Source organism: Phacochoerus africanus, chromosome 4, assembly GCF_016906955.1.
Source record: "Phacochoerus africanus isolate WHEZ1 chromosome 4, ROS_Pafr_v1, whole genome shotgun sequence".
Classification (NCBI taxonomy): Eukaryota; Metazoa; Chordata; class Mammalia; order Artiodactyla; family Suidae; genus Phacochoerus; species Phacochoerus africanus.
In genome coordinates this window covers 29,970,954-29,994,024 of record NC_062547.1, presented here as the reverse complement: position 1 = coordinate 29,994,024, position 23,071 = coordinate 29,970,954, and the positions used below count along the sequence as shown (strand labels likewise).

The 23,071-nt window shown below is 45.3% G+C and overlaps 1 protein-coding gene and 1 long non-coding RNA gene across 7 annotated transcripts in view; one reads left to right on the top strand and one right to left on the bottom strand.

Moving 5' to 3' along the window:
• The window catches only part of LOC125125270 (uncharacterized), a 239,499-nt gene extending 234,104 nt beyond the window's left edge, over positions 1 to 5,395 (bottom strand). Inside the window, exon 1 of one of the 5 annotated variants that reach the window (XM_047776080.1) lies at positions 4,980 to 5,395. The gene's annotated coding sequence lies outside the window, so the exon portion shown is untranslated. The remainder of the gene's footprint in view (positions 1 to 4,979) is intronic. The other 4 variants (XM_047776078.1, XM_047776079.1, XM_047776081.1 and 1 more) reach the window with 4 other exon arrangements.
• On the top strand, positions 4,715 to 14,916 carry LOC125125274 (uncharacterized). Of its 2 annotated transcripts, none has more exons than XR_007134399.1 (4): positions 4,715 to 4,959; positions 6,877 to 7,074; positions 9,148 to 9,191; positions 13,267 to 14,916. It is a non-coding gene; the product is annotated as an uncharacterized LOC125125274 (long non-coding RNA). The 2 variants fall into 2 exon arrangements; XR_007134400.1 differs by lacking the exon at positions 13,267 to 14,916 and adding an exon at positions 11,079 to 12,805.
• The last annotated feature ends 8,155 nt before the right edge of the window (positions 14,917 to 23,071 follow it).

The following is a 23,071-nucleotide window of genomic DNA, read 5'->3' as shown; positions in this document are numbered from 1 at the left end:
CTTCAAAATTTCCCACCTCTTCACTCGTCTGCCTTTTCAAGGTGATACTGCACTTTCCGTTTGCTATAAATCTGAGGCATGATGATACAGGACGCAGAAGAGCACTTGAAGAGACAGGCAGATGCTAAGTGACCTGGGGCCCAGAACCCAGGGTCCCGGGTGTGACGTGTCCTGTGAAGTGTGTCCTGGCTGAATTGCAAGACTGAGATTATTCAAGGTCCAAAGCGCTGGACCTTCCTTGCTTCCATCCTTGCAGGCCTGGTCTGTTGATACATTTCCAAATTGCATTCTGAAAAATGTTTGGGGAGAAGGAAAGGGGTTTTCTGGGGTCAGCTGGGAAAATGCTATATGATACATTCTTTAAAGGCTCAGAGAAGTCCTGCAGAATGGAAATTTTAACGCTGGCTCTTCCAATCCTCATGCTCTGATCATATTTAAATATTCCTAGCTCTTCTTCCTCCAATACCTGTGACTTGTCTATTTTGTCAGTGGCAGCCAATCTCACATCTTTAGAGTCCTTTTTTATTTCTCGTCTTGTCAAAACATTCCATCAGTCATCAAATAAGAAATTTAGCTGCAGCCACACCTCTTCCATCGAAAGCTTTTTATTTTCTATGTCCCCTGCCTTCATGCTAGTTGAACTCCTCATAACCAGCCCCCTAGACTATCCCAAACGCCTCCTCCCTGGTCTCCCCATCCTGGTTTCTTCCCTCTTATCAACCTCCATCAGAAGAATACATCTTAGGTTAACGTGCTAAGCATGTCACAACTATGCTTAGGAACCTTCGCTGGCTCCCCATTGCCATGAGATAAAGAAGGCCAGACCCCTCGGTCCTGTCACTCCAACATGCCCTTCTGGCCTCATCTTCCACCACAGGGAACCTAACATACTAGTCAACTCAACTATTTACAGGCCTCAAGACTTCCTACCACCACCACCACTCCCTATTCGGCTCTCCTCAATCAGGTCTGAACATCCTGATCTTGCCTTTTATCCAAGCTGGAAGTCCAGCTCCAATACTGGAATCATTGTGAAATCACTGATCTTTTCTCTGCATTTTCCCAAACACTTCAATTATTGGAATCTCATAATTCATAATACAATCAGCTTTGATCAGTGTCACAATTTGCAAAACAATCAACAGTATATTAACATGTTACCCATTGAAGGACTACAAACAACTCTGAATATCAAACTGTCCTACTGCTTTATACCTAAAAGCATTTAATAAATGTCTGCTGAATGACATCTGGCCCCATTTCACACTGTCAAATTCTTAAATCTCAATTATATTCTTAAGGCAGTGACAGTTTTCTTTTCCTTGTATCCTAAAACTTTTTTCTCTTGAAATCTTAGATGGAATCCCAATATACATTTTACAGAGAGATTGACATCTCCTTTTATATGCATTTATTTTAAACTACAATGTACAGTATTTTAGCATTTCTTATCACTATTGAGAATAGTGGGCAATTTTGATGAATATAAAATTTGAAGTAGAGGGTTAGAGTAGCAAATTGCAGTCAGTCATTTCTAGATCCAGCTTATTTCTGGATTTTGAGTTGGTTTCACACAATTGAGAATATCCTGACACACACAGATAAGTCATAGTGTGCAGTCTTATGTCAGTGGACCATTGGTAAGGTAACGAATTTCATTATTTTTAAAGCTCAGACACAACCTCCTGTATCAGCGACACATAAGAAAGCCATACACCGCAGTAAGAAACACAGATTTGATTTAATTCTGAGATCTTCTGTTTAAGGGTTCAGACCTTAAGAAAGTTATTCAGCCTCAGTTTCCACATCTATAAACTGGAAATAATATTTCTTCCCTCATAAAGTTGTACAAGAAGGGAGGTCACACAAATTAATGCTTCAATGATCTTCAACATGATAAAGTCCATTTAGTGGAGTTCCCTGCTGGCTCAGCAGGTTAAGGGTTCTGCCTTATCACTGTATGGCTTGGGTTCAATCCCTGGCCCAGGAATGTCCACACGCCACAGGCATGGCCAGTAATTAACTAATTAAATGCAGGATAGGAGACACCAAGAGGTGCAGTCTTAATGTTTCATCATACATGGAGCAGTTACTAAAACATTTCTAAGTTGTAGTATAAAGAGCAATATCACAAAACCCACATAGCCACCCATTTAAGAAAGAGAAAATGACAATTATTTTGAAATCCCCAGTACGCCTCTCCCAGATCCCATTCCCTTTTCTCCTCCATGAGGTGACTGCTCCCTTTTCCATATTTAATTTTACTTTTTAGCATTTACCGTGTTAGTACATGCCAGTCCCTAAGCGCTTTCCAAAATTTTCTCCATCTTACTCTCATAGGCATCCCATGAAGTAACATTATCTGCCTCTTACAGGTAAGGATTGTGGGCCACAGGGATGCTCGGGGACAATTTGCAAGTGGAGCCACCAGGATCTGAACCCAGGTAGTGGGCCCCAAAGTCCCTGGCCACCGACACAGCCAGGCTTGAAACACAAATCGAAGCACACGCTCATACTTCATACCTGAATGAACATCATGAACATTTACTAAACACATGTCATGTGCCGAACGCCATGCCATGCCAGGCCCTGTAGAGCTTAAGGGAAAGCTTCTTCCTTGGTGGTAACTGGCAGTTCCCAATACCTTGGGTCCTGCCCCGGCTGCCCAATCACCGTGCAGGGCAGCATGTAAGACCCTAGAGCCCAGTGTGGCCTTGAGGAAAGGCAAAGAGACCCCGACGCTCTACCTTGGTATCGTCCGGGTGGTTCTCAACAACAATCAATCCCCAAGGAACCACGGGAAATTCCAAACTTGTCTGCCCCCACTCCCAGCCTCTTCCTCCTCAAGGCGTCCTCGAGAAGTGAACCACAGAGGAATCCACAGGAATCCATGGCCTTTGCCAGCAAGAGGCCAGTCACAGCTCCGTGAGCGACCCAGCCCACAAGGAAAGACCTCGATGTTAGCACATGTCACTCCCCTAATTATTCCCTGTGTCTGAAGTCCAACAATAACAGTGCATCTTTCATGAGCAGCTCCCACCATGAACCTTCGAACCTCATGCATGCAGCCAAGCCCTAGGAAGTGCTAAAGGGTCAGGGGGCTTGTGCAGCCAGCAGTCCCAGGCCTCTGGGGGAGAATCCCACTCGCTCTCCAGTCCAAGATCTGAACTCAAAACAAAAAAAAAAAAAAAAAAGAAAAAAAAATCTGCCTGAGGCCCCAGCTGCCTCCGAGGCTTACTTCCTGGGGCTGATTGGGTCACCATGGGTGGGGCCTTAGAAGGGCCAGCAGGTCACAGAAGCTGCCTCCCAGCTACCCAGGGGAAAAAGCAAAGGGCGGGGGACATTTCCTTGAGGGTCACATTCACTTAGCAAATGCTTCCAAGGCTATATATACTCTATATTGCAAACTTTTTTCCCCCGGTATTTACTGAATATGAGTCCTGGTAGACCCTGGGTGTTGGTTCTAAGATATAACAGCAAGTATAACAGCAAGGTTCCCCATATTATTGAGGTAGGGGCAGGCAATAATCAAATTAGTAATTTCAGATCGTGGTAAATGCTTTGAAGAAAATAAAACATCTTTGTTGTATGGGTTCAGGGTGGGGAATGGACATTGGAGCAGCAATCTGAATAAGGAGGAGCTAGCAAAGCAAAGGCAAAAGGAAACCATTCCAAGCAAAGAGAACATCAGTACAACCCTGAGGTCTCTGATTTAATGCTGATTAGGGGTTTAAGAAATGTTTGATGAAAAATTAGTGTTCTCAAAATTCTAGTACAAGGTAAAGTTAAGAGTCCAAAGATCAAAGAGCTATACTGGAAAATTTGTTCTTGGCTTTAAACGAAGATGCAAAAAGAATGTGTATGGATATATATTTATATGTCTCACAAGGGTCTTTTAAAAAAGCCTTTCATGTCCTTTATCCTTTAAACTTTTATAACATAGGTTGAAAGCATGATACAATCTTTAACTTCCAGCTCATGTACTGAAAGATCTTTTTCTCAGAACTAATGAAGACTTCCGTTCTGTCGGGATGTAATTCACCTCCCTTGTTCCAGGATTGGAAATAAGAATGCTGAGTACCTCTAAATGCAACTCTGTAAAAGAAAAATACGTGGGCACATGGACTAGGCAGGTGGGGCGTATAGGACTGGGGCAGGGTTGTTTCGATTTTCCTTTTTTGTTATTAAAGCTGGAAAGAAAAGACTACATTGTGCACAACTGTGCGATCTCCTTGTCCTCAACGTTAATAAATGTGTTTTTAACTGACGTTTCTATCCCACGTCTATTATCACCACCACCTACAACCTCTCTAAGCCACAGTTAAAGTTGAAAAGTGCACGAGGTCTTTACAAACGTACAGTGAGTGCGTCTGCTCACGTACAATCCACGTGCACCCTTCTTTCCCTGGACAGAATTTCTTGGGGATCCTTCAGGCCCCCGGCCATATTTCTCCCCAGGCTCTTATTAAAACCAGGTGCGCAGGAGGCGGGCCTTTTTAGATTTAAAAAAAAAAAAAAAAAGCCTTCTCTTGACCCAAAGCTCCCCCTTCCGGTGTGTTTTCTAGAGGGGCTTCTTGAACTAAGCAAAGAGAAAGCAGGCGCCAGGTCCCAGCCGGGCGAGCGGGGCTGCACTTGTTGAGAAGGGCAGGCGGCGGGGCTGCGCCAGGGCAGGGTGGACAAGGACAGAAAGTTAGGCGGGGGGGGGGGGGGGGGGGCAGCGACAAACAGCCGGGGACCAGGGCCGTGGCAGCCCGGTGCCGCGCAGGGGCGTTGTCCCCGCGCGCTGAGAGGCCCCCAGACCCACCGCGCTCTGTAGGGCTGAAGAGAAGGAGCGGAAGGGAAGCAGCGCAGTCGCCGCGCCCTGAACTTGAAACCCCGGCGGCCTGCGCCTCGGGCGCTTAGAGGAGCCGCCCGAGACCCCGACCTTTCCCGGGCCCCGCGCCGGCTTCCAGAACATACGTAGGTCGCTCAGCGCTTACCCTCGGCGGCCGGTGTCGCTCGCGTCTCCAGGGACCGGAGCGGGCCTGGCGGGGGCAGGTCGCCAGTGACGGGGAGGCCTGAGCCGCAGAGCGCTCAAGCGCGCCGGCCAGGAACGCGGCACCCCGAGCCCGAGAGCCAGCGCTTCCGGGGACGCGGGGCTGCCCGGTCCCCTGGGGCTTCGCTGCCCGCGACCCTTGACCCTAAAGGGTAGGAGCCAAGCAAGGCTGCAGCCGGTGGCCGAAAGGCGCTGCAAAAGGCAGTTGGGCCCCTCAGCCGCGTCGGCGGCGCCCCCACTTGAAGCTCGCAAGAAAATTCGTGCGAGAGCTCGAGAGCCTGACCGCACAGCCTGAACCCCGAATCCGGCCAGCCTTATGCTAGGGCGTTGGCTACTTGTTTGGGTCAGCTGGCGCTTTGGTCAAACTCTATGGTATTCAAAGTAGAAGACAGCCCTCAGAAGAAGGAGGAGCATTGTTAGGCCGCAAAAGGTTGAGGTGCAGAAATGAACAGAGACCCCCCCCCCAAAAAAAAATGCACTCCCAAATTTTGACTGGCCATTTTGTATTCCATGGACCAAACAGCATTATGGCCTTTTCGTTGTTTGTTTTTTGTTGGTTTGTGGGGTGTTTTTTGTTTGTTTGTTTTACATTTTTTAAATGTAAAAAATTTTACATTTTTTTCAAAACCCATTATCAGGGTCTGTGTAGCCTTCCAGCCTGACAGCCTTGCTTTCTAAGGGAGTTCCATGAATTTTAAGTGGCCTCAGGAAACAGGCAGCCAGACAGACAAGAAGGTTAGAAAGCTAACGTCCTCCTTGGCAACACTGGGCTCCGCACAAGCCGCTCCAAAGTGGGTCACCCTAGCGCATCTTCTGGGCTTGGCGCCCTGTTTGATGGGAAGTTTATTCCCTGGAGAGGCTAAGTGCATTAAAAACAAGAGGATTAAATGAAAATTTAAATACTGCCCAAGCCCTCTTTTCCAGCAGGTTGGAAGCCTAACTAACATACATCCTCCAGAGAGAAGATTGTCAGATTCTTCTCTGGTGAATCTGGCCAAAGAGAAAAAATACACAGACATGCTCCTGATCGGATCCAGTAAGATCGCTCTCTGTGGTGAAGCCCAGAGTTGACAAACCCCATCCACACAAAGACAGCTTCCAATTAAAAGCTCCAGTTAGCTCTTTCTTCTTCTTTTCCCTTTTTTTTTTTTTTTTTGGCCCCACTTTGCAAATTTCAAGAATCACCGGCTGTCAGAAGAAAGATTCTACTGTTAAAGAGGTAGTAAGAGCAAGCAAAACACCAAGGCTATTAAGGGAGAAGAAAACCAGAGGGTTTTTTTCATTAAAATTTTCAGATAAAATAATATGTACATCTATGAAACAAGAACAAGCTGGGTTGCTTTTTTTAAAAAGGAAATGAGAAAAAGGCAGAGCTCTTGGAACGTTATGTGAAAAAAAAATGACTGATAAAAGTTATAGGTAAAAAATAAAGGACAGACCACATCAAGTAAATGATAGGCGTTCCAGAAATGGAGCAGAGGCTGTCATTAAATATAATGTTAATTAGTTAATTAATCAATAGGATTTCCCCAAACAGAAGGACACAGGTTTCCTGATTGAAAGGACTTCCTGAGTGCCCAGAATGGGTGAAAATAGACCTACATAAAGGAACATCACTATGAAATTTCAAAATATTGGTACAAACAGATTTAAGCAACTTGTAAAGAAAAAGAAATGAGTGACCTAGAAAGCATCAAAAATCAAAACAGCTTCATACTTCTTGCTGCAGAGAGACTAGAGTAGTTCAGGTTGACTTTATGTTGTACTATAGTAAGTGCTTTACAGTTCATCCTTACAACAACCTTATAGAAATAGTTACTACTATTATCTCTCTTTTACAGGTGGGAAATCTGAGGAAAAAAGGAGCTACGTAACTTGCCCAAATGACACCAGTAATAAATGGTAGAGCTGGGATTTGAACCAAGCAGTCCTGCTCCAGAGTCTGTGATCCTAAATGGTATATATACTGAAGCAGTGCCTTCAAGATTAAAAGGGAAAAGTACATGCAACCTGGGACTCTATATCCGGCCAAATTATCAGTAAGTGAGAAAGTAAATAATTTTTAGATAGGTATATTCTCAAAAAATTATACCTTTCATACACTTTCTTAAGGACAAATACCATATGATTTCACTTATATAAGGTGCCAAAAATAGTCTAATACGTAGAAACAGAAGGTAGAGTACTGGTTACCAGGGGCTGCGTGGAGGTGAGAATGATGGGTTGTTTCATGGGGACAGGATTTCAGGTGGGGATGATGAAGTGGAGATGGATGGTGGTGTTGGTTGCACAATAATGTGAATATATTTAATGCCACTGAACTCTAGCCTTAAAAATGGTTAAAAGGGTAAATTTTATGTTATGTTTACCAAAAAGAAATAAAAGCTACTGGAGGGAAAGGTACACCATCCAAATGAGGGGGTGAAGCAAGAAACAGGAAAGGTGGGATTCAGGAAGCAAGAGATGCAACTCAAGAGTAAGGCAAAAGGAATTCCCCAGAGTAACGAAGAAGGGAGCTGCCAGGATAGCGGCTGTGCGTTAGGCTCAGAAAACAACCACTTCAGGTTGGAGCAGATCAGAAGGTTCAGGGAGTGATGGTGCCCAAAATATGAAATTGATCAAAGACATAATGTTTTCCAGACTTTATTGAGAAGATATATAGCCAACTTGGGGAGAGATTAAAGCTAAATTAATAATTACATGAAAATCTAAGCAAACAAACAAAATATAATTATTATTTCTAGGAAAACTTGAGTTGTGATTCAATGGAAAAGTAATCTTCATCCTTTTTTTTTTTTTAGGGCCGCACCTGAGGCATATGGAGTTTCCCAGGCTAGGGGTCGAATCATAGCCACAGCAATGCCCGATCCAAGCCACATCTGTGACCTACACCACAGCTCATGGCAATTCCGGATCCTTAACCCACTGAGCAAGGCCAGGGATCAAACCTGCATCCTCATGGTTACTAGTCAGATTCATTTCCACTGAGCCACGACGGGAACTCCTTCATACTTTTTTATACTACAGGGCTTAGCAGTGAATGGATGTATCTAGTCATATAAATAATGTGAACACAAAATATCAATCTAATCAGAATTATGCTAGACCTGCATCAAGAGGGTGGGGATGTGAGCAGCGTGTACCATGATGGGCCAGTGAGGACAGAGCCTAAATTCTTATGTGTCTTAATGGAAATAATAGATAATGCCTAGACATATGTGTTAAATACCAAAATAAACAACCATAATATTTGAAAGAATTTTCCTCCAAAAAAGCAGGAAATTGAGGAGGTGGAGTGGTTTGGAAACTGCTATTTTTTTACGATAAACCTTGGGGAACTATTTGACCCTTTAAACCATGTGAATATATAAGTTTGGTAAAAATCAAAGGTGATTTTGAAAAAAACAAGACCAACACAATTCTAAAGCTTCTCCAGATGAATCCAGAAACATCTGTCACTACCTCTGTGTTTTCTTAAATCAAACTTAACTTTTCCCAAGCAGTAGTCTTCTGCACAACTCTTCTGCGAGTCTCTGCCATTGTACACACATTTTCATCAAATAGGCTTTTGTGAGCTAGTCTGAGGACTTAACCATTGCTTATATTACTTCTCTGGAGACGTGTATTTCAAGTTCTAAGCAAGCAAACTTCCAAAAATCCTCTCAGAACTTCTCCTGTTTATTAACTGGAGACTCTAGTATCCATTCCCATAAGGCTTTACATACAATACCACTGAAAAAACATTTGAAAAATCATGAAATACTGCAGTTTCCGTCAACGTTGTGCCTACGGGTATAGTTGGTGAGGGATATGGCTACTGGAAAGAAGACAGGTCAGGGGGAGAACCATCAGGGAAGACTTGGTCAAAGAGTCTCAATTCCAGCTGACTCTGCAAAGAAGGATTGTAGCTTGCATAAATGGTAACATCAATTATTATGCTTTCTATGCAGGTGACAAATACTCAACCCAAACTAGCTAAGCCAGAAATGGAGTTTTTTTTTGGCTCACCTAACTAGGACTTCCCAAGGGGGTCTGGCACCATCAGGCAAAGATTGATCCTGGGTCCAAAAGTGCTGCTAAGCTCTCTCCATCTCCATTGTTCTCCTCTACAGCTCCAGTCTGACTTTCCAGCTTTGCAGTGTGGGGTGCTGTTGAGGTGAGTGGCTATACACCAGAATCCTAGGGGAAGACCCTGATTGGTCCTCCATGGGTGCAGGTGAATGGTATTATGATTGGCCAAGCCTCAGTCAGCTGCCAGAAAAGGGAAGATGGGGAATAAACAGCTGGGCCACCAAAAATAAGACCTGTTACATCCCAGCATCAATGTACCTACCAAATGTGCTCGAGTGAAGATTTACTAGAGCCTGGGCCAATTGGCAGTGTAAGTAAAAATGTCTCATAAATGCTAAAGCACCATGAAATGTTGGTTGTCAGTACTAAATATAAGTCTATATTGGCCCTGCCTAGCCAAACTGCAATTACTCCTGGATCCTTAGTTCTCTGAATGTTTTAAGTTTTTCTTTCCTCCTAGCAGATTCATTTGTCACAGTTTCCCCGGGTATTGGCCTCTTTCTTCTAACAGAGTCTGCTTCCAACTGCAGTGAAAAATTTGCTCATGTCATTTTTCAAAGGAAGTCAGGAGGGGGAAAAAAACGTCCACAGTTGGAATAGTTCGAAACTAAAAACATAATGGATGTATGTGCGTGTAATCAGATTGTTCTCAGCATCTTTCACTCTACCGTTTCTCTAATCTATTGAGTCACTTTCTTGGCCTTGTTGCGCCAGTCCTCAAATAAGCCAAAAATATTTTGCTGATACTAGCTGCAATTTATTGGGTGATAGGATATTTGCAATGTACTTTGAGACTGAGCTTATAGCCCCAAAGATTAGGCAAATAATTAGTAGAGAAATATTTTTGCCATCTCGAAAAAGCAAACTTCAGATTAATTAAGTCTATGTTGGAATCTCACATTTTTATAGGCCTACTTTAGACGTTCTGAGTTTTAATTAGGTGTGTGGTGTTCCTTGACTGCTGACAATGTGAAGTAGGCTGATGCCTAAATATGCGTCTGATAAACTTCTCATTGATGTCAACACTTGAATACCTAATGCTACACTGAACTTTGTATTCAAAGATAGTATGGATGAATGCTAACCACTTGTGAGTCTGAGTTTTTCTAAAAAGACCTTAAGTCAGATCTTGGTAATATTCCCCCTCATAGACACTAGTAAAATCTTAGCACACGGCCTTCACTTCATTAGCACAGAATAATCAAAACAAGACATTACTAGGTGATTACCCAAGGCCATTCTCCGTCCACTTTTTTCCTTGCCAGCTTCCCAGGACAGAGGTTGAAAATTGCAGATATTCTCATTCCCAGCCTCCTCTGCAGTTAACGATAGCCATGTGGTCCAGGTCAGGCCAGTTGGAACGAAGAGAGAGATGGCTGAGGGGCTTGGAGGAAAGATTTTCTTACCTCAGTGAAAGACAAGACGCCTGGGTAGAGAGCCTTTATATTTCCATCCTTCCTGCTTCCTTCCTGTTTGGGTTACATTTGAGAAGGTAATTCCAGGTGCTGTAGCAGCCATCTGTGACCATCACTAAAACACTGAGGATGACAAAGCAAAAAAAAAAAAAAGAAAAGAAAAAAAAACTTAGTCACTGGGGATATCATTGAGCCACTACACCAAGTGGAATGGCCTGCCTGCTTCCACATGTCTTGTCAAGGGAAATTAATCATCTCCTACATTTCAGCCACTGGGCATCCTAATCGCTTTCAACCAAAGGCATGCTTTAAATAATTCAGAGATATGAATTATTTATCCAGTAGTCATTCTAGGTTCTCCCCTTCTTGACGGTACCCAGATTTTTATTTGGGTATCCAGCTGCTCTATGCATCCCCTGTGGCCAGTGGAAGCAGATTCTGCCCCCATTTAACAGGGGTGATCACTGGTGGCCTTAGGTCAGTCAATACATTCCATTCTCCCGGCATTGAATGAAAATTGATTCAAGGGTTAGCTGCAACTTAAGTTGTCCATGCAGAGTGAAACTTTGGATTCTTGCTGGACAAGACGTGCTCCTTCTCAGCCACTCATGTAGGAAGACTGGAACACGACAGCCGTTCTGCCACCATGGAAGAAGTACATCCCTCAGAAGGCAGAACAGAAAGACAAAAAGACACTAACTTCATGCTAACCTCACTGAGGTGCTGGATCTCTCTAGTTTTGGAATTGCCATTACATGAGCTCATAAATCTTCTTTATTAAAGTCAGTTTGAGTCAGATTCTCTGTTCTTTGCAACTTCAGAATGCATTCTGATTTGAGGTACTTCCTATCTGGACTGTTAGGTAAGAGGCAAAGAGGAAAACCAAACGGCAGTCTTTCAAGAGGCAAAAGCAAAAACACTTTTCTATTCCTGAACCATATTATGTAGGTGTGACATCATCCACCTTTTCTTCCCTCATCAAAGAGGGAGAAAAAAATGATGTATTGAACTGTCACGTGTAATGTACTCTGCCACTTACTTTGTTGGGCTTTGGGCCTTGGATTCTGAATAAGGAAATGGAGACAATAATAGTATCTCCCTCGTAGGGAGACTCTGAGATTAAATGATATAATATGTGTAAAGTGCCTCAAACAGGGCCCGTTCATAGCAAGCACTTGGGAGATACTAATTACTATGATTATCTGAATCCTCAGTCCACTAGGGCTTGTGCTAGAGAAGAGCAATAACTCCTGCCAAATCTTCCAAATGATCTCTGTACAAGACATCATCTTTTTGAAGAGCTCATGCCTCTTCTTTTGGTCAAAAGAGAGCAAAGTAAGTTTCCTGCAGATTTCCAAGAAGCCCTCATCCTGCCTTAGGTCAAACACAGATCCCTCACTCAAAGCTCAGCCCTTTCAGAAGTGCATGGCACATCGCTTCACAGCTTCCATGAAGAGAGGTGCAGGACACCCCCGTACCCCAGGAATTCAGGACTAGCCCTGTTCATGATTGCCCACCAGCCCAGCATGAGGAGAAAGTCCACCCTGGGGGATGTTTGTACTTGGCCACTGCCCACCTCACCCCGGAGTCCCCCAGGACAGACCAGCATGGATTAGTAAACCCAGAGGGAAAGGGAGACACCCAGAGACTCAGCAGCCTTTGTAAACAGGGTTCATGGAACAGCTGCCTCAGTGATTTCATCCCTGGCCAAGGACACCGTAAAAAAGAGAAATATTCAGTGATCACCATTTCGCAGTGCTGTAAAAGACTTAGAATCGGGGCCCAGAAAGCTCGAGTTCCAGCAACATTCTGCTCTGACAGGACCTTAAAATGCCTTCTGGAGTCAAGTCAGGGAGAAAAATTCTTAAGGTAACTGAGTGCAGCAAATAACTAAGTAGGAAGAATTCACTCTAAATGCCAAAAAGGAATATGGCCAAAGCTTCCAAGGAACAGGGAAAAAAGTGAAAAAGAAAGCAGAAACATTATGATAAGAAGAGAAGGGATGTTCATTTTCAAACAGGAGATAAGATATGGATTAAAGTTCATCCTCAGAATAATGTAGCAAGAAACTTTATAGCCAAACTGACTCCAACCGGAAAGGTCCCTGTTTCTCGGATCTCTTTGAATTATAGGGAAAACTAATTGGATCTTCATGTTTACCGTGGAGGAAACCAAGTGTTACTCGGGATGTAAATCCTGGAGGTACTTTAAAAAAGCAACACTGACCTTTACAAGCCTTTAAACGTATAGATCTGTAAGGAGAAAAAAAATTGATTTCCTGACCTTTGACTGGTTCCTTGTCATTTTTTTTTTTTTTCTTCTTCCACACAGGGGCCTCCAATCCCCTCACTCTCTTCCTGGTGTTAATTTTCTTACTGTGCCCTCTGTCCCTGGTCAGACCCAGGGGAAGGGGGTGAGTCTGTTCTCCAGTCCAGCCTGGGGAGATGCCAGTGAGGGCTGCTGTGGGGGTGACTCCCCCACACGGGGGACCCTGGATGAAGCCTGTGCCTCTTAGCTTCCTGCACTGTCTCTAGAAGCTGGCTCACCTCTTCAGCAGCCCCACGACCATAGACTAACCCCATGACAATTTGAGCCCCTACTGTGTGCCAGGTATTGTGGTATGACATTTTCAGACATGGGCTTAATTAATCCTCACCACACCTCTGAGGATCTGGGCCTCGGTCATTTCAAGCAGGAAAACCCCTGCTCCCTCACCGTTTCCTCTCTCCTCCCTCCTTTCTTCAGCCCATCTTCCCTGTGAGCAGAGAGGCGAGATAAATGGAGGACAGAACCCTTTGAGCTGAGAGTTCTCAGGGCTGGTGGGCATGTTGTTGTAGAGATGAGGAAACCAAGGCCTGGAGACAAAGAGCAACCTGCAGCGGGAGGCCCATCGAGTTCCTGAGAGGTGGGGATAAGAGCCCCAGACCGGCATCCTTCCACGGCCACACACAGCCTGGCTGCATTCACTGAAGTCTGGGCAGGGAGGCCACAGTGACTGACCAGTCTTCTGCTTGAAGTGATCTCCTGTGAGGTATCCAGCATCTTTTGTGTCAAGGTCTCCAGGGGGACAGAGGGGGGACTTGGCGGCCATTGCAGGATTGGAGGGACATTGAGGAGTGAGGGGGCAGAGGAACAGATGGGCACACAGGGGGGAAGCCAAACCATGGGACCATTAGGGGCGGGGAGGACGATGCCAAGTGATTTGTCTACGTGAATTTATCCTCATCCTCACGCCAAGATGACCCTTCTCGTAGTAGGCAAGGAGCAGGGCAGCGTGATCGAGATATGCCTGCCTCTGGGGCCTGCTTTAGGGGCCCAGATCATTATTCTTTGCCACTCAAACGGTTTACAGATATCTTCTGCTTTTAAATCATTTGTTTACCCTTATGAAGATTTTTGTCATATTTGTGAACCATCTGCAATATTATTTGCTGAAGAGTTTAGATCAATTTTTAAAAAACATGGGTACATTTTAGGAGAAACTTTGTATCACCACTGAAACAGAAAGTGAGTATCATTTGGCATAAATAGTGGCATAATAATAAATACAGTGAAAACGAAACAAGGTTCTTAGATTCTTGCTGGCTAGTTGCTTGTCCGCTCTGAGCCTGAGCTTTATTCTCTTTGTTAAAAGGAGAGATTACCAAGTATTGGGTCTTCAACACAGGGCCAAATGGAAACGATCTCCTTGGCCTAAACCGGAAGGATTGACCGGAAGTTAAATGCTATTGATCATCACCTAAATCATCTTGAGAAGTGCCAGTGGTCTTCATCTCAGACATTAGGGAATCCTGTAGGCCCCTGTCATATTTCTCCAAAAAGCAACAACAGTTATACATAAGAAGGAACAATTCATCAAAGACCTGTTATCTAGCTCTGTGAGTTGGGATGTGTCACTTCTCTGGGCCTCAGTTTTCCTCATCTGCCCAATGGGAGGATTAGACCAGGTAATGTCTTTCAGTCTTTTCTGGCTCTAGATTCTACTTCCTCTCTAACCTCAGGAAACAAATATCAGATCTGGGACACAGGACAGCTTGGATGTAAGGAGCAAACAAATGGCCATTTGAAAAGAGGTGGAGAATGAGCTAGCAGCCCTGAGCACAGGACAAAGGGTGGCGTGTGGGAGTATCACAGATAAAAGTCACTCTCTGACTTTTCTAGTGGCTCAGCGGGTTAAGGATCCGGCATTGTCGCTGCTGTGGCTTGGGTTGCAGCTGTGGCATAAGTTTACTTGCAGGCTCAGGAACTTCCACATGTTGAGGGTGAGGCCAAAAGGGGAAAAAAAAGTCACTCTCTCCCATCCTCGCTCAGGGCCACCAAAAAAACATGTTCATCCCAAGAATGCTCAAATGGTTAAAGCATAAAACTCTGATCTTTTCACAGTCAGTGCTCGTATTTCAGAACTAAATTGTCCAACTTGCAGTGAGAAAATTAGACTTTATTTTCCTTAAAAAAAAAAAAAAAAAAAAAACGAGTTCCCGTCGTGGCGCAGTGGTTAACGAATCCGACTAGGAACCATGAGGTTGCGGGTTCGGTCCCTGCCCTTGCTCAGTGGGTTAAGGATCCGGCATTGCTGTGAGCTGTGGTGTAGGTTGCAGACGCAGCTCGGATCCCGAGTTGCTGTGGCTCTGGCGTAGGCCGGTGGCTACAGCTCCGATTCAACCCCTAGCCTGGGAACCTCCATATGCCGCGGGAGCAGCCCAAGAAATAGCAACAACAACAACAACAACAAAAAGACAAAAGACAAAAAAAAAAGAGTGTCCATTCTCTTATACGGAGCATCTTGAGTAGGCTGGTCTCTGACTGAGAGTTGGTTTAGAGCAGTTTTGGAACTTGGCTTGAATTCCATTACCTACTAAGGATATGACTTGGGCAAGTTAGTCCCCGTCTTAAAAGGGGAGGGGGGATTAATAGTGATACCTACTTGTGGTATCCACTTGTGGTCTGTTCCATCATTAAATTGTGGTGGATGGATAAGGAAATATGTGCTAAGTGTTCGGCATAGTATCTAGCAAATAGTAAATGTATAAGCAAAAATATTAGCTGTTGGTATTTCCTGTCCCAATACAGCATCACTCCCTCCCTCTCTTTCTCTCTGTCTTCCCCACTCTAGTCCTTTCTTCCGGTCTTGATGATCACCTCTCTCCTGCTCCCGCTGGTACCTCTCTATATGCCTGTCTCCATGCCCTTTGCCAGACGCAGTCAGCACTCAATAAATCTGTTGAATTGTATAGAGGCCCCTTTAAAAATAGTGGAAGCAGCCTTTCGCTGAACACAGGAAAGATTTTACAGGGGCGATTTTTACCCTGCCTTCATCCTGGCTGCTGAAAAAAACTAACCTGAAAGTATATTATATACGAGGAATGTTTGTGCAGCACATGCAATCTTTATAGAACTTAGTGGAAACAATTCCTAGTTTGCTAAATTAAAATGGGGAAAAGAACATAATCTCCCACTTCTGTTTCATTTCATCCCAGGATAAGGAAGAACAGAAGATGTAAGTTTCCTAACTGCCCTGGTTTTCTTCTTGGATTCATCTAAGTGTGTTTACAAAATATACACAGTGGATTCCTTAGTAACACACACATGATTAGCCCCTTCTGATATCTGAAAGATATATGAATTGCTGAGCTGCTGATGAGAAAGATCCATGAATAGTTTTTTTAATTGGTTTAGTAAGATTATTTCCAGTCAACAATTCCCTAGTTTAGTGGCAGAAGACAGATCTGTTTTCCATAAAAGTGAGATGCCAGACTTTTGAATCACTCCAAATAAAAACTGTTCCCTTAAAGAGTCACTTGCTATCATTTATTTTATAGCAAAAAATAAAAGTCAAGATAGAAACTATTATCACCCAATGGCATGCTGAAGAGGCACTAGTGGTGATAAGAACACAAACAGTTCTCAGTCCTTTACCAAATTTCCAACTACTGCTGCAGGATACACTGTTCTTTGTTGGAAACAAATAAACAAACATAAGCCAACTTGCCCTCATTTGTTTCCATCAGCTCAATTAAGAACTGCAGCCTCCTACTTGTACAGCGCTTCAATAGAAAATACTTCCTCGTGTAACTTTTATTTGGTCTTCAAAACATCCCTGGGAGGCAAACAGGGTGGGTAACATCAGAAACAACCCAAATGTCCACCACTCAAGGACATTTACCAGTGATCAACGGGTAAATAGAATGTGGTATGTCCATACAATGGAATATTATTGGACAACAAACAGGAGTGAAGTCCTCCGTCAGTTCTACACCCTAGATGAGCCTCGACGACATTAGATTAACTGAAAGAAGCCAGTCGCAAGGGGCCATACACTACATGCTTCCATTTACATGAAATGTCCAGAACAGGCAAATCTATAGCAACAGAAAGTGGCTGGTGATTGCCTAGGGCTGAGGGACCATGATGGGGTTGGTGCAGGAAGCAGACAAAGGGTAAGGGGTTTCTCTGGGGAGTAGTGAAAATGTCCTAAAATTAAGTGTGATGACTGTTGCCCACCTCTGTGATGATCCTGAAAACCAGTGAATTTTAATCATCAAACAGGCAAATTGTGTAGTTTCTTGTATCTCAGTAAAGCCGTTTTAAAAAGAAAGAAAGATGACAGTGTGGCATCCGCTTTTGGCATTAATGTGGGTTCCATCTCAGCTTTACCACTTGGGCACCAGGTGACCTTAGCCATATTATTTCAACGTTCTGAATCGCAACTGCCTGTCTCAGAGGTAGTAAAGCCTCCCTTGCAGGGTGGTGTGCGGGATCTGATCAAGGCCCACAGAGAGCCTGGAACAGAGCTGCCTGTGTGCTCAGTGCTTAATACAGGGCGACTGTGACTATGACCGTTTTGATGGTGTGCTAACTGAGGCTCGGAAGATAAAAAAAACCTCAGTGATCAATGAGAAGTGGGCCCAACTGGCCTTCTGACACATGGCGCACACCTGCCTTCTTGGTATTTGAGGCAGAACAGAAAATCGGGAAGGATGTGATGTTTGGAAGCAAAAGAGCTAGGCACTCACTCCCTATCGCCTGCTACCTCTCTGCTGGCAATGAGGGCACAGTAGATGTGGTCGCTGTTCTAACGGGGTTTGCAGACTTGCTTTGTAATCCTGGGCAAGGTCTTTAACTTTCCTAAGTTCCAGTACCTGCAAGTGTCAGATGAGAATAGTAGTCACCCATAATCGATGAGATTAGTGTGACCATTTAATCAGATTATCTGTAAAGAGTACTAAAGGCAGTGCCTGACACAGCATAAACACTAAAGAAACAACTGTTATTGCTATTTTATGTATTATTATTATCTGCAGGCGTATTGTATCTGTGGCTGGAGGACAATCTATTCAGCTTCCATCAGCTTATTTCCGCATTTATGTCCTGGAGACACTAATGGTTATCTCTAGCTTTTTATACAAGCCAGATAAGCAAATTTGTGAAACAAGCATTTTTGATAGGAGATTATTCTTTTCATTCCATGAAAGTAGCACCACTCAGAAGCTTGAGTGAACCAAAGTATTGCTTTGTTTTGCCTCAAACCGTAAGCCCTTCTAAATTACAACCCTGGGAAATGAAGATGATAGTAAATTATTCGGGCCATCCTCTGGCCTGGGGGACTTAGGGTTAGGGTTCAGGTAGTAAGTCCTAGAGTAAGTGGACATGTAGCCAGGCTGCAGATTGATGAGTGCTAAGAGGAGCCAGTTATTTGATCCCCAGGAAATGTTTCTGTGCTGGGGTCACTCTTGCCAGCTTTTGAATCAATAAGGCAGCACCTTTCAGACCAGAGAGTTCAGTTCTATTTATCAAGTCAAGAGAAGTGAGAGAAGCAACAGCATGATGAAAGCAGGGCACTAGCTAAGCCTACAGCCGGCTCCAGTGTGAGAGGGAGGGAGGCAGGCAGAGTGCTTCCCACTTTCCAGGGACTTCCCAGGGTTTCCAGGGGCCTTCCGTCAAGCTCCACCACTTTCTCGTCTCTCTGGACAAACAGCAGACACTGATTCATGCCTTAAACCTTTATTGAACACATGCCAGGGGTCAGGCACTGTTCTAGGCACAGGGAATCTTCATTCATGCATTTATGCAGCAAATAAATGTTGAGAATTTACTCTATGCCAGACCCTCTGAAATGGAACAATGGCTAAGACACAGCTTCTTGCAGAGTGTTCAGTCTAGGAGGTAAGAGAAGTAAATTGGCAATTACAGAGGATAAATAGTGTGGAAGACAGCACGGGTGCTATCGAAACACAGAGGAGGCACGCCTGACCTAGTGGTGGCTTCCCAGAGGAGGTGATGGAGCTAGGAATTGAAGGATGAGTGGAAGTTAGCCATGTAAAGAGAAGGAAGAGACTGCAAGCAGAGGGAGCAGTAGATTCAAAGATCTAGGTGTGAAGCCCATGGTGTTTTTGCAGGATGGAAAATAATTCCTGGAGTTCCCATCGTGGCACAGTGGTTAAGGAACCCAACTAGGAACCATGAGGTTGCGGGTTCGGTCCCTGCCCTTGCTCAGTGGGTTAAGGATCCGGCGTTGCCGTGAGCTGTGGTGTCGGTTGCAGATGCGGCTCAGATCCTCCGTTGCTGTGGCTCTGGCGTAGGCCAGTGGCTACAGCTCCCATTTGACCCCTAGCCTGGGAACCTCCATATGCCATGGGAGCGGCCCAAAGAAATAGCAAAAAGACAAAAAAAAAAAAAAGAAAGAAAAGAATTCCATCTGGCTGTAGTAACAAAAGCACAATGGAGACTGGTGGGAAACAGGGCTAAAAATGGCTGGAGCCATACATCACCCACCTTCCCAGACTACTCGTGGGGTTCCTGAACTGGCTAAAACACTCCAGAACACTGGCATGTGGCTGAGGCAAAGAAGGAATTGTTTACAGTGGTAATAGTACCTTGTCACCTGTTCCACCTTTGGGGGCTGAGAAGCAGCTTGGGGTCCTTCCTTGGTTCTTGGGGCTAGTGGGGCTCAGCCCACCTCAGTCCTCCAGGAAATATCTGAGCCCCCACACCTAGAGCAGGCACACCCTGTCAACAACCACACAAGAAAAGAAACAGTCATGCAAATACGGGTTCTTTCAGTGATTCTCTGCTCATAACTTGAAATCAAAACACCCCTTTCCACTCTCTTCCTACTCCCTCTCCAATATGTTGACTTGGCCTTTGAAGTCACTAAAAACTCCCCTAAGGGAGGAGACCCCTAGAGGCAAGCTGGCCCCACATCAAGGAAATGAATCAAATTCACACTTTTATGTTATGGCATCACATCCCTTGGGTACTTTTCCCAATTCGTGTGTTATCTGCCTCCATGATTCCCCGCGGGGTTCCCATCTAAAGCACGCCCTTGAGCTGTTTCCCGTAAACCATTGCTGAGATTTCCGTGCAAGGAGGCACTTGTCACATGCTGGGTTATGGGGCTGAGGGGAAGGATGCTCAGCAGACCAGGTGACACAGCAGCCGGGGTGGGGCCTTGGACAGAGACGGCTGGCTTTCCTTGCTGGAGTGAGAGGGACAGGGCAAAAGACGAAAGACACAAGCTCTAACTTAAAAGACATGCCTTGTGAGGAGATGTGTCTTCAAATCTCTCTTCCTGCCTGAAAATGGAGTGCTTAGAACAGGGCTTCTCAGACCTAACGTGCATCACCTAGGGGGCTTGCTAAACCACAGCTTCTGATACAGAGATCTGGGGTGAGGCTTGAGGTCTGCATATCTAAAAGTCTCCGAGACGATACTATGTTAGTTATCTGGTGCTACATACAAAATTACTCTGAGGAGTTCCCGTTGTGGCTCAGTGGAAACAAATTTGACTAGAATCCATGGGGACGCAGGTTCCATCCCTGGCCTCGTTCAGTGGGTTAAGGATCCAGTGTTGTCGTGAGCTGTGGTGAAAGTCACAGATGTGGTTCAGATCCCGTGTTGCTGTGCCTGTGGCTTGTAGGATAACAGCTGCAGCTCCAATTCAACCCCTGGCCTGGAAACCTCCATATGCTGTGGGTACAGCCCTAAAAAGACAAAAAAAAAAAAAAAATTTACCCTGAAACTTAGCAGCATGAAACAACAAATGCTGATTATCCCATGCATTTCTGAGGGTCAGGAATCTGGGAGTAGCTCTCTTGGATGACTGTGTCTTGGGCTTCCTCTGAAGTGACAGCAGGCTGCAGTCTCTGAAGGGACCAGACTCTCTGATTCCAGGCTCAGGCACATCAGTCCCTGATGGCAAGAGGCTTCCATTCCTCGCCACGTGGCCTCTCCATTGGGCAGCTCATGGTTATGGCTTCTCTGAACACAGAAGCCAAAGTCTCTATACATAATTCCCAAAGTGACATACTATCAATTCTGCCATATTCTATTAGAAGTGAGTCATTAACTCCAGCCCACAGTGAAAGTGAGAGGAATTAAGCTCCGCCCCTAGATAGGAAAAGAGTCAATACTCTGTCGACATATTTTAAAAAGCCGTCAGAGATACTATTGCTGCTGGTCCATACCTGGGCTTGGTACCTGGTATGTGGTCCATACCTGGCGAGACAAGCCTTTCGAACGATTTCCATTTGGAGGTTAGAAAGTCACTTAAATGACCCAACAGCATCTCATCTGAAAAATGGACATAACAGGGAAGCCTATCATGTAGGGTGGTCGCCTTATGAGATAAGACCCAGAAACCCTAGGCTTGGTACCTGGCATGTGGAAGCCCTTGTTACTGGTAACCAGTGTTACCGTTGTCCATAATATTATCATTTGAGGAGCTGACCTGCTTCCCAGTGTCAGGCCCAGGCAGTTCCGGTCTCGGCCCTCCTTGCTCCTCGGTCCCAGTCTTGCTCAGCCCAGGTTGCCGCCTGTCCACTAAGTGGAGGTGTGGCTGTACTGTGCCAGAACTCCCGACAGACTCCCTGCTCCCTGTCTTCCAGCCTCCCACACGGGTGAAAGGGGAGGGGAGTGGAGCCATGCTTAGACAGCATGCAACCAACGTTTGGGGTGTGGCACCAACGTTTTAAGGTGGTGATGGCAGGTTTTAAGGGTCCTCTTGAACAAGACCCCCTGAATCTGAATCTCCGGAGACAGAGTCGACACACTTGCATTGATAGCACACTCTCTAGGAGAATCCCCATGCACACACCAGCCTGGAGAAGCCCTGCCGACAGATGCCAGAGATTTATTTACTCACCTACTTCCCCCCTCAGCTCCCCGAAGAACGGGAAGGCTTGACTTTGAGTTCCTGAGAACAATAATGAGCTGGCCTCCGGGGACCCCGTCTGAGGCCAGAGCTGGACGGGCCCTGGGTTTGACCCGGTGCAGAACTTCTGTCCTGGTGACTAATGATCTGGGGCGGCCCAGCCTGGCTGCGGTTTGTCTACAAGCCCCATGACAGGCCCATCCACCCAGATAACCACAATCTTGCTTCGTGGGATCAAATACTGGCTCAGGATTTATGAGTCCAAGAAACGACATGGCTGTGCTAGAGAGGGGGCGGTGGAGGGCAGGCAGGGGCAATCTCTTCCCCACACCCCCCCCCAGCTCCTTGGCTGCCTCACCTCACTTCGGACCGCAGGGCAGGCCCAGAGGACAGACTGCCGACTGCTTCGGGTCTGAACAGGGTCAGGGTGCTGGTGCAGGGCAAAGCAGCTGCTTCGTGTCTCCAAGCAGCCCCGTCCACTTGTGTCAGAGGGAGAGATCATCGCCTGGTACATGCTAGTGCATTTTGTCATCCTACAATGAAGACAAGGTTAAAAATAAAAAAGCAGCACTTTCCCATTTCCCAGCCAGGGAATGAAAAAGACATTTGTCCTCATGCTCCCTCAAAGCTGGAGCTCATGCCTTGCTGAGCTGGGCAGGCCTGATTTGTGACTCGCAAACTGGCATCTTTCTCTTTTTTCGTCCTTTGGGAACACGTGCCTGTGTCTCCCACAGCTTTTGACAATCAGGAAGCATGGGCCGTGCCAACCTGACTTTCCAGGTGTTCTGCTTTCACTGAGCATAGCAGAGTGAATACTGATTTATTCACTCATTTAGCTGACTTGATTAAGTACTGTTTGCCAGGCACTTTCCTAGGCAACTGAGGAAACAGTAACTACCAAGCCCCAAGAGAGAACTTGCATTCTGGGGAGGTACCGGTGGAGACAAATAATGCACAAGGAAACATCAATTAACAAGGTAAATTCCAGTTGGGATGAAGCAGGGGTGGAGAGTTGCTAGGAGAACTTTTAACAAGCATTAACCCGAGCCACAGCTGGAGAAAGCAAAGAATTAGCAACTGATTTGCAACCTAGACTTGAAATTCTTTTACCATTTGTCTTCTGAAACGGTTACCTGAGTTAGGGACTATCTTTCGCTCCGCTCGGGCTTTTCACTTTCCATTTTGTGTGGATGGAACATCACGCAGCCTCCCAGCACAGAGACCCCATTAATAGCACGGTTGTTACTACACAGATTTGTCCAGGTCAGATTTTATGGCTTTTGGCCCAAGGCTGCTGCAAAATTTACAGAGCAAAGAGAGGTACAGTGTGGTCTACTGAGCAAGTTACTGAGTTAGGGTGAGTTTCTATGCTTCAAGATATTTAGCATTTAAAAGCAATTT